The sequence below is a fragment of the Piliocolobus tephrosceles genome, chromosome 1 (assembly GCF_002776525.5).
Source record: "Piliocolobus tephrosceles isolate RC106 chromosome 1, ASM277652v3, whole genome shotgun sequence".
Taxonomy (NCBI): domain Eukaryota; kingdom Metazoa; phylum Chordata; class Mammalia; order Primates; family Cercopithecidae; genus Piliocolobus; species Piliocolobus tephrosceles.
This window is the reverse complement of record NC_045434.1, coordinates 107,125,815-107,137,812: the sequence shown is the minus strand read 5'-3', so window position 1 is coordinate 107,137,812 and position 11,998 is coordinate 107,125,815.

Here is an 11,998-nt window from a genome sequence, read left to right as displayed (position 1 = left end):
AGAGAGAGAGAGAGAGAGAGAGAGAGAGAGAGAGAGAGAGAGAGAGATTGTGCTCCAAAGCCACATTTTTCCTTCAATCACATTTTCTCTCAAAGATATTTTAGTTGTTCAGCCTGTGTCCCTAGAATTCATCATTATTAACTTTTTGGACTTACCTTGCTGTGGATTTTGACAGATCCTTCAGTGCCATTTTGGTGCACTTCATCTTATGGGTATTTATTACTGTCCAATCTCACATAGTTTTGGTTTTGTAGCTGGTGAATTTTGTGTTCCAGACCTGTAAATCCATGCAGTTGTCAAATGCATGAGCTGTTCTCTATCTATTCTTATTGTCCTTTTGAGGGAAGGAAGATAGTGTGGAAAGAGCATGGATGGGAGTAAGATGAACTTTCTATTTCTATGTAATTGGTCCACATGCTGACTGTCCTGACTCTGCTCCTCATTGACCATGTGACCCTGAACAAGATGCTAACCCCTCTGTGCCTCAGTTTGCTCATTTGCAAAACAGGATTATATTATCTGGATTATCATTGCCTAGGATCATTGCAGTTCAAGCCCTAATGCATAAAGCATTCCGAACTTCTAGCAAGGACTCTTAGGAATCATGTCCTTTGGCTTCCTCTTCTTACAACAGGAGAAACTGAAGTTCAGAGAGTGTTTTGAGGGTGGGGACCATGCCTTATCCATCTTTCTATCCCCAGGATCCAGACACAGGTGCATACTGGGTGTCCAACAGATATTTTGTAAATGAGTTGTGTGACCAGCTCCCAGTGACATATCTGTAATTTAGCCCCTCTTGATGACTCAGAGTGATTATCCACATCAATCACTATACTGTGCATCCTGCCAGGATGCCTTTGGAACCAATTATGCTATATAGAATGTGGCCGTTATGCTTTTCTACTTATGTTTCCTGCACTCTTCTCCCTCGCTGTCAGCTGTCAGTTCTCTCTGTAGCCACTGAATCCACTTTAAGAAACCTCTGTCACTGTTTTGAATGGGCTGTCCACTGTAGTCTGGGGCAGAATAGCAATAAAAGGACTTTGAAAGATTTAAGTTTAGCGCACATAGTAGGTACCTTTATTGGAGTCACAAGGATTATGGCGGAGTAGACCACAGACTAGAATCATTGACTTTTTTAAAATTTCTTTTTTTAAAATTATACTTTATGTTCTAGGGTACATGTGTACAACTTGCAGGCTTGTTACATATGTACACATGTGCCATGTTGGTGTGCTGCACCCATTAACTCATCGTTTACATTAGGTATATCTCCTAATGCTATCCCTCCCCACTCCCCCGACCCCACAACAGGCCCCAGTGTATGATGTTCCCCTTCCTGTGTCTAAGTGTTCTCATTGTTCAATTCCTACCTATGAGTGAGAACATGCGGTGTTTGGTTTTCTGTTCTTGTGATAGTTTGCTGAGAATGATGGTTTCCAGCTGCATCCATGTCCCTACAAAGGACATGAACTCATCCTTTTTAATGGCTGCATAGTATTTCATGGTGTATATGTGCCACATTTTCTTAATCCAGTCTATCATTGATGGACATTTGGGTTGGTTCCAAGTCTTTGCTATTGTGAATAGTGCTGCAATAAACATCATACATGTGCATGTGTCTTTATAGCAGCATGATTTATAATCCTTTGGGTGTATACCCAGTAATGGGATGACTGGGTCAAATAGTATTTCTAGTTCTAGATCCTTGAGGAATCACCAAACTGTCTTCCACAATGGTTGAACTAGTTCCTACCAACAGTGTAAAAGTCCCACCAACAGTGTAAAAGTGTTCCTATTTCTTCACATCCTCTCCAGCACCTGTTGTTTCCTGACTTTTTAATGATTGCCATTCTAACAGGTGTGAGATGGTATCTCATTGTGGTTTTGATTTGCATTTCTCTGGTGACTAGTGATGATGAGCATTTTTTCATGTGTCTGTTGGCTGCATGAGTGTCTTCTTTTGAGAAGTGTCTGTTCATATCCTTTGCCCACTTTTTGATGGGGTTGTTTGTTTTTTTCTTGTATATTTGTTTGAGTTCTTTGTAGGTTCTGGATATTAGCCCTTTGTCAGATGAGCAGATTGCAAAAATTTTCTCCCATTCTGTAGGTTGCCTGTTCACTCTGATGGTAGTTTCTTTTGCTGTGCAGAAGCTCTTTAGTTTAATTAGATCCCATTTGTCAATTTTGGCTTTTGTTGCCATTGCTTTTGGTGTTTTAGACATGAAGTCCTTGCCCATGCCTATGTCCCGAATGGTGTCACCTAGGTTTTCTTCCAGGATTTTTATGGTTTTAGGTCTAACATTTAAGTCTCTAATCCATCATCAGTTAACTTTTGTATAAGGTGTAAGGAAGGGATCCAGTTTCAGCTTTCTACTTATGGCTAGCCAGTTTTCCCATCACCATTTATTAAATAGGGAATCCTTTCCCCATTTCTTGTTTTTGTCAGGTTTGTCAAAGATCAGATGGTTGTAGATGTGTGGTATTATTTCTGAGGGCTCTGTTCTGTTCCATTGGTCTATATCTCTGTTTTGGTACCAGTACCATGCTGTTTTGGTTACTGTAGCCTTGTAGGATAGTTTGAAGTCAGGTAGCATGATGCCTCCAGCTTTGTTCTTTTGGCTTAGGATTGTCTTGGCAATGCGGGCACTTTTTTTGGTTCCATATGAACTTTTTTTTTTTGAGACAGAGTCTCACTCTGTTGCCCAGGCTGGAGTGCAGTGGCGCAATCTCGGCTCACTGCAAGCTCCACCTCCTGGGTTCACACCATTCTCCTGCCTCAGCCTCCTGAGTAGCTGGGACTACAGGTGCCTGCCACCACACCCAGCTAATTTTTTGTATTTTTAGTAGAGACAGGATTTCACCATGTTAGCCAGGATGGTCTCAATCTCCTGACCTCATGATCCGCCCATCTCGGCCTCCCAAAGTGCTGGGATTACAGGTGTGAGCCACTGTGCCCGGCCCCCATATGAACTTTAAAGGAGTTTTTTCCAGTTCTGTGAAGAAAGTCATTGGTAGCTTAATGGGGATGGCATTGAATCTATAAATTACCTTGGGCAGTATGGCCATTTTCACAATATTGATTCTTCCTATCCATGAGCATGGAATGTTCTTCCATTTGTTTGTGTCCTCTTTCATTTCAAGAGTAGTGTTTGTAGTTCTCCTTGAAGACATCCTTCACATCCCTTGTAAGTTGGATTCCTAGGTGTTTTATTCTCTTTGAAGCAATTGTGAATAGGAGTTCACTCGTGATTTGGCTTTCTGTCTGTTATTGGTGTATAAGAATGCTAGTGATTTTTGCACATTGATTTTGTGTCCTGAGACTTTGCTGAAGTTGCTTATCAGCTTAAGGAGATTTTGGGCTGAGACGATGGGGTTTTCTAAATATACAATCATGTCATCTGCAAACCAGGACAATTTGACTTCCTCTTTTCCTAATTGAATATCGTTTATTTCTCTCTCTTGCCTGATTGCCCTGGCCAGAACTTCCAACACTATATTGAATAGGAGTGGTGAGAGAGGGCATCCCTGTCTTGTGCCAGTTTTCAAGGAGAATGTTTCCAGTTTTTGCCCATTCAGTATGATATTGGCTGTGGGTTTGTCATAAATAGCTCTTATTATTTTGAGATATGTTCCATCAACACTGAATTTATTGAGAGTTTTTAGCATGAAGGGCTGTTGAATTTTGTCAAAGACCTTTTCTGCATCTATTGAGATAATAATGTGGTTTTTGTCTTTGGTTCTGTTTATATACTGGAATACGTTTATTGATTTGCATATGTTGAACCAGCCTTGCATCCCAGGGATGAAGCCCGCTTGATCATGGTGGATACTGGATATCCACCAGTATTTTATTGAGGATTTTGCATCGATGTTCATCAGGGATACTGGTCTAAAATTCTCTTTTTTTGTTGTGTCTCTGCCAGGCTTTGGTGTCAGGATGATGCTGGCCTCATAAAATGAGTTAGGGAGGATTCCCTCTTTTTCTATTGATTGGAATAGTTTCAGAAGGAATGGTACCAGCTCCTCCTTGTATCTCTGGTAGAATTCAGCTGTGAATCCATCTGGTCCTGGACCTTTTTTGGTTGGTAGGCTATTAATTATTGCCTCAATTTCAGAACCTGTTATTGGTCTATTGAGGGATTCAACTTCTTCCTGGTTTAGTCTTGGGAGAGTGTATGTGTCCAGGAATTTATCCATTTCTTCTAAGTTTTCTAGTTTATTTGCGTAGAGGTGTTTATAGTATTTTCTGATGGTAATTTGTATTTCTGTGGGGTTGGTGGTGATATTCCCTTTATCATTTTTTATTGTGTCTATTTGATTCTTCTCTCTTTTCTTCTTTATTAGTCTTGCTAGCAGTCTATTAATTTTGTTGATCTTCTCAAAAAACCAGCTGCTGGATTCATTGATTTTTTGAAGGTTTTTTGGTGTCTCTTATCTCTTTCAGTTCTCCTCTGATCTTAGTTATTTCTTGCCTTCTGCTAGCTTTTGAATATGTTTGCTCTTGCTTCTCTAGTTCTTTTAATTGTGATGTTAGGCTGTCAATTTTAGATCTTTCCTGCTTTCTCTTGTGGGCATTTAGTGCTATAAATTTCCCTCTACACACTTCTTTAAATGTGTCCCAGAGATTCTTTTATGTTGTATCTTTGCTCTCATTGGTTTCAAAGAACATCTTTATTTCTCCCTTCATATCGTTATGTACCCAGTAGTCATTAAGGAGCAGGTTGTTAAGTTTCCATGTAGTTGAGTGGTTTTAATTGAGTTTCTTAATCCCGAGTTCTAGTTTGATTGTTCTGTGGTCTGAGAGACAGTTTGTTATAATTTCTGTTCTTTTACATTTGCTGAGGAGTGCTTTACTTCCAACTATGTTGTCAATTTTGGAATAAGTGCAATGTGGTGTTGAGAAGAATGTATATTCGATTGATTTCAGGTGGAGAGTTCTGTAGATGTCTATTAGGTCTGCTTGGTGCAGAGTTGAGTTCAATTCCTGGATATCCTTGTTAGCTTTCTGTCTCATTGATCTGTCTAATGTTGACAGTGGGGTGTTAAAGTCTCCCATTATTATTGTGTGGGAGTGTAAGTCTCTTTGTAAGTCTCTAAGGACTTGCTTTATGAATATGGGTGCTCCTGTATTGGGTGCATATATATTTAGGAAAGTTAGTTCTTCTTGTTGAATTGATCCTTTTACTGTTATGTCATGGCCTTCTTTGTTTCTTTTGATCTTTGTTGATTTAAAGTCTGTTTTATCAGAGACTAGGATGGCAACCCCTGCCTTTTTTTGGTTTTCCATTTGCTTGGTAGATCTTCCTCCATCCCTTTATTTTGAGCCTATGTATGTCTCTGCATGTGAGATGGGTCGCCTGAATACAGCAAACTGATGAGTCTTGACTCTTTATCCAATTTGCCAGTCCATGTCTTTTAATTGGAGCATTTAGCCCATTTACATTTAAGGTTAATATTGTTATGTGTGAACTTGATCCTGTCATTATGGTGTTAGCTGGTTATTTTGCTTGTTTTTTGATGCAGTTTCTTCCTAGCATTGATGGTCTTTACATTTTGGCATGTTTTTGCAGTGGCTGGTACTGGTTGTTCCTTTCCATGTTTAGTGCTTCCTTCAGGAGCTCTTGTAGGGCAGGCCTGGTGGTGACAAAATCTCTCAGCATTTGCTTATCTGTAAAGGATTTTATTTCTCCTTCCCTTATGAAACTTAGTTTGGTTGGACATGAAATTCTGGGTTGAAAATCTTTTCTTTAAGAATGTTGAATATTGGCCCCCACTCTCTTCTGGCTTGTAGTTTCTGTCGAGAGATCCACTGTTAGTCTGATGGGCTTCCCTTTGTGGGTAACCTGACCTTTCTCTCTGGCTGCCTTTAACATTTTTTCCTTCATTTCAACTTTGGTGAATCTGACAATTGTGTGTCTTGGAGTTGCTCTTCTCGAGGAGTATCTTTGTGGCGTTCTCTGTATTTCCTGAATTTGAATGTTGGCCTGCCTTGCTAGGTTGGGGAAGTTCTCCTGGATAATATCCTGCAGAGTGTTTTCCAGCTTGGTTCCATTCTTCTCATCACTTTCAGGTACACCAATCAGACATAGATTTGATGTTTTCACATAATCCCATATTTCTTGGAGGCTTTTTTCATTTCTTTTGACTCTTTTTTCCCTAAACTTGTCTTCTCGCTTCATTTCATTCATTTGATCTTCAATCACTGATACCCTTTCTTCCAGTTGATCAAGTTGGTTGCTGGAGCTTGTGGATTTGTCACGTAGTTCTCGTGTCATGGTTTTCATCTCTATCAGGTCATTTAAGGACTTCTCTGCTTTGGTTATTCTAGTTAGCCATTTGTCAAATCTTTTTTCAAGGTTTTTAGTTTCTTTCCGCTAGGTTTGTAATTCCTCCTTTAGCTCGGAGAAGTTTGATTGTCTGAAGCCTTCTTCTCTCAACTCGTCAAAGTCATTCTCCGTCCAGCTTTGTTCCATTGCTGGCGAGGAGCTGCATTCCTTTGGAGGGTGAGAGGTGCTCTGATTTTTAGAATTTCCAGCTTTTCTGCACTGCTTTTCCCCCATCTTTGTGGTTTTATCTGCCTTTGGTCTTTGATGACGGTGATGTACAGATGGGGTTTTGGTGTGGATGTCCTTTCTGTTTGTTATTTTTCCTTCTAACAGTCAGGATCCTCAGCTGCAGGTCTGTTGGAGTTTGCTCAAGGTCCACTCCAGACCCTGTTTGCCTGGGTATTAGCAGCGAAGGCTGCAGAAGAGTGAATATTGCTGAACAGCAAATGTTGTTCTCTGATCATTCCTCTGGAAACTTCATCTCAGAGGTGTACCTGGCCATGTGAGGTGTGAGGTGTCAGTCTGCCCCTAGTAGGGGATGTCTCCCAGTTAGGCTACTCGGGGCTCAGGGACCCACTTGAACAGACAGTCTGTCCATTCTCAGATCTCAAACTCCGTGCTGGGAGAACCCCTGCTTTCTTCAGAGCTGTCAGACAGGGTCATTTACATCTGCAGAGGTTTCTGCTGCCTTTTGTTTAGCTATGCCCTGTCCCCAGCAGTGGAGTCTACAGAGGAAGGCAGGCAGGCCTCCTTGAGCTGCGGTGGGCTCCACCCAGTTCGAGCTTCCTGGCCACTTTGTTTACCTACTTAAGCCTCAGTAATGGCTGGTGCCCCTCCCCCAGCCTCCCTGAGGCCTTGCAGTTAGATCTCAGACTGCTGTGCTAGCAATGAGGGAGGCTCTGTGGGTGTGGGATCCCCTGAGTCAGGCGTGGGATGTAGTCTCCTGGTGTGCCGTTTGCTAAGACCCTTGGTAAAGCACAGTATTAGGGTGGGAGTGAACTGATTTTCCAGGTGTTGTGTGTCATGGTTTCCCTTGGCTAGGAAAGGGAATTCCCTTCCCCCTTGCACTTCCTGGGTCGGGTGATGCCTTGCCCTGCTTTGGCTCTTGCTTTTTGGGCTGCACCCACTGTCCTGAACCCACTGTCTGACACGCCCCAGTGAGATGAACCCAGCACCTCAGTTGGAAATGCAGCAATCACTCGTCTTCTGTGTCGCTTATGCTGGGAGCTAGAGGCTGGAGCTGTTCCTATTCAGCCATCTTGGCGCCACCCCTAAACATTGACTATTTTAGGCTGGAAGAGGTCTCACAGTCATCTGGTCTGACCTCTTTAAGTCATGCAACTATATCCTAACTCATGCCCCTGTCCAGTTCCTTCTATGCATGGGGTTAGTTTACTCAGTGACTTGTGAAGCAGGTGCATGTTTTATGCAGGTAATGGTTGGGAAGGTCATGGCTCCACCCTTTGGAATTTCTACCCAGTGATCTGGATTCTTAAGCAATTTTCCTCTCAGGACAGAGGAGGTACACATACATAGATGGGAGTTTCTCCTGATTGCTAATTATGACCTAGCAACTTCCCTCTTTTTCTCCTCTGTGTTCTCTCTAGCCCTTTTTAGTCCTGATTGAGGTGAAATACTTTTTTACGGCCAAATATTACTTAGAGATCTAGGGGAAACTCTAAAAATGTAAACTGAAAACACTCAAGGATAATTAAGTAGGGAGGGGTGACAGAGAGAAATGGTAATTCTATCACTGGATTTCAAATTGAGATAAGAGTGATTCCATTTAAATCAAACTTCAATATTCACTCAGAAGCCTGTACATTTCAGATTTATTGGCCATAAATTGTGATTTACATCTTGTGGGTTTTTAATGAGGGCAAATGAGGCAGAGAAGTGCTCTTATTGATTCATGGTCTGGAAAGGATCTGGCTGGCTTATGCCCTCTCTGAGGGCCAAGTAGTTGAAGGGCATGGAGCAGAGGTCCAAGGTTGAAGTTGCAGTTCAGCTATTTTCTGCTTGTGTGATCTCAGTTTCCTCATCTGTAAGATAGTAATGATATTAATATCTCCCTTATGGGGTGGTGTGATGACTAAATGAGATGATGCATGTGAATGTGGTTTGTAAATCATAAGCTACCCAAATCAAATGCCAGCTGCTCTCATTATTGATTTAATACTTAGCATTGACTATCTAGTGTCTGTGCTGGGTTTTGGGCACCAAGGAATGGGATTGGCCAGCAACCTGTCTGTCAAGGAAGAGCAGAAGGATGTGTGCAAAAGAAAAGTCTTTCTCCTTTCCCACAGGTAAACGCCATCCTTAAGTAAATATTATTTCCATGACTTTTTTTTTTTTTTTTTTTTTTTTAATTTAAGACATTAAATTCTCTATGTTGCCCAGGCTGGTCTCGAACTCCTGACTCAAACAATCCCCTTCAGTCTCCCAGAGTGCTGGCATTATAAGCATGAGCCACCAGGCTCAGTCCCCATGACTTAAAAAAACATGTTTGTTGTGTATATCTTTACCAGTATAATTTATATAATTGTTTTGTATGTTTAAAAAAATTCACATCATGTATGCAGTAAAGATTGCCACATTATTTTTGAGCTTGCCCAGGATGACACATACTGCTGGGGCTCACTATTTTAACCATCTGTATATGAATAAGCCTACTTCCCTACTGCTGGTCATTTTGCTTGTTGCCATCTCTCACTGCTTGAAATAGTGCTGAGCAAATGACCTCGTCCGTGTTTCCCAAGCCCATGTGAGAGAGTCCCTCTAGGAAACCCCTAGAAGTGGAAGCTACTGCTGTGTTACTGGTGTGTCTGTCCTCTGGACACTGCTATAAGACTTTCCAAAGTGAATGTACCACTCTGTATCCCTGATTCCTCGTGGCCCATTAATACCTAGTGTTACCACATGTGTTGACTTTTGCCAGCCTGATGAGTATAATGTGGTATCTTATTATTATGTTAACGACCATGTGGAAGAATTTTTAGGGTAAAGGAAACATTTTAATATTTTTTCTGGGAGTGATATCAGTAAGATGGCTGGCTGGTGATGCCTAGCATTCATCCCCTTCACACAAAAGGACTAAGGCAATGAATAAACAGCTAAGATCTGGCCAGAGTGTTGAAGAGAGTGGAGAGCTGGAGTGCAGCGGGAGAGTGGAGATGCACCTGTGGTGAGGGGAAATCCAGGAGGGCAGCATGGAGGCACCCTGCCTCTGTAGCCTCACCTTCTGCATCTGAATCAGATCTGTCTGGAGTCAGGCAGGACTTTCCATTATGAGGAAAAGTGAAGCAGAAGATCTCCACTAGCCCCTGTTGCTGCTACAAACATTTATAATCCTTACTACAGGAGAATCCCACAGTCCTCATAAGCCCTAGACCTGGTTTGGAAAGCTGCCAGGAACTCAGGCGGCTGCATCACCTAAGCTTAGGAGCACAAGGTGTACACTTCCCACCCCTCACCCACCACCGTCTGTGAGACAAGCTGCTGCAGCACAGTGCCATCCTGAGACCTCAGCCAACCTTTAGAGTACATCCTTTTCTGGGGGCCGAAAGCCACTGCACCTGCCCAGCACTGGGGCTCCATCTTTATTCCACCAAGCCCACATGGTTGGCTAAATGGCACAGCATCAGCTGCGTGGAGCCTGGGCTGTGATGCTGGTCTTGCACAGCAGGGAAACCAGACCCTCAGTCCCATTTCCAGCTGGAGGAACAGTCTGGCAATCCTGCTCAGGGTGAAACCCCCCTTGAACTAGTCAAGCTGCTGCACGCCCTCCCTCAAGCAGAAGAGGCCTCCAAGCCTCCAAGCAACTGATAGACCCCCGGGCCAGCAAAGTGGCTACACACCCATGCACAAGACCTGAGAAACAGCCCCACAGAGCTCCCCACCACATGCAGATATGTCCCTCAGCTGCCAAATGGTCCTGTGCCCCCAGTAAGGGCCTGAGAAACAGTCCCACAGGGTGCCCCTGGTGTGCACATCCCCGGGCTAGCCAAACACCCAAGAGCCCACACCATGGACCTGAAAAGCAGCTCCACAGGTCGCCCCCAGCAGACGTGCATCCAGGCAAGCTGAGAAGACATGTGATCATGACCTGGGCTTGAGAAATAGCCCTGTGGGCTGCCCCTGGCAGACATACCCCCCAGGCTAGCTGAGCAGCTCTGCACCTGCACCCTGAGCCTAATAAACAGCTCTGTGAGTTGCCCCCAGCAAACGTCCCCCCAGGCCAACCAAGAAGCTGTGCAGCTGTGTTCTGGGCCTGAGAAATAGCCCTGCAGGCTGCTCCTGGCAGACATGTCCACAGACTGGCTGAGCAACTATGTGCCTATGCTTCCAGCCAGAGTAACAGCTCAATGGCCCAAACCTCAGTGAGCAAGACCTCAAGTTGGCCAACCCACCATGTGCACACATGCACCCCTAACTTGAGAAACAGCCTGGCAAGACCACCTGTGGCAAAGCTGCACCACCATTGCAGCTTAAGCTGCTGAGCAACTTGCAAACACCACAGTGTGAATTACAGCTGAAGAAACTACATGGAATCTACACTACTGCATCCACTTAGAATCAAGGCCAACATACTACACGGAACTGACACCCCAAGACCCATTCTTATGAATAAGTCTTCCCCTACAAAACCTACTCCATAAAATTGAGAGAGGCAACTTTTCCACCAAATGCATAGAAATCAATGTAGGGACACATCCAATAAAAAAAGAAAGGAAACATGATACCTCCAAAGGAAAATAATAATTCTCCAGTAAAAATCCCAATCACAAGGAAATATATGAAATGCTAGAAAAAGCATTCAAAAAATCATCTTAAGGAAACTCAATGAGATACAGGATTCAGATACACAATTTAATGAAATCAGGAAATCAATTCATGATGTAAAAGAGAAATTTAACAGAGACAGATATAAAATGAATCAAATGGAAATTCTAGAATAATTCAATAAATGAAATAAAAGATACAATTGAGAGTTTCAAAAACAGACTAGACCAAGCAGAAGAAAGAATGTCTGAACTTGAAGGCAGGCCTTTTGAAATAACACAGGCGGATGGAACAAAAAAGAATAATGAATTATAAAGAGTGAAGAGACCTGGTGTGGTGGCTCACGCCTATAATCCCAGAACTTTGGGAAGCCTAAGTGGGTGGATCACTTGAGGTCAGAAGTTCAAGACCAGCCTGGCCAACATGGTGAAACCCCGTCTCTACTATAAATACAAAAAGCAGCCAGGTGTGGCAGTACATGCCTATAATCCCAGCTATTTGGGAGGCTGAGGCATGAGGATTGCTCGAACCTGGGAGGCAGAGGTTGCAGTGAGCTGAGATCATGCCACTATACTCTTGCCTGGGTGACAGAGTGAGAATCCAGTCTCAAAAAAAAAAAAAAAAAAAAAAAGAATGAAGAAAGCCTATAGGGTTTACAGGACATCACTAAGCAAACAAAATTTTATGTAATGGGTGTTCCAGAAGGAGAAGAGAAGGGAAAAGGTGAGGAAAACGTATTTAATGAAATCATAGCAGGAAATTTTCCAAGTCTTGGGAGAGAGATGGACATCCAAGTCCAGAAAGCTCAAAGAACCCCCAAATAGATTCAACCCAAACAGGCCCCCTCCGAGGCACATTATAGTCAAATTGTCAAAAGTCAAAAACAA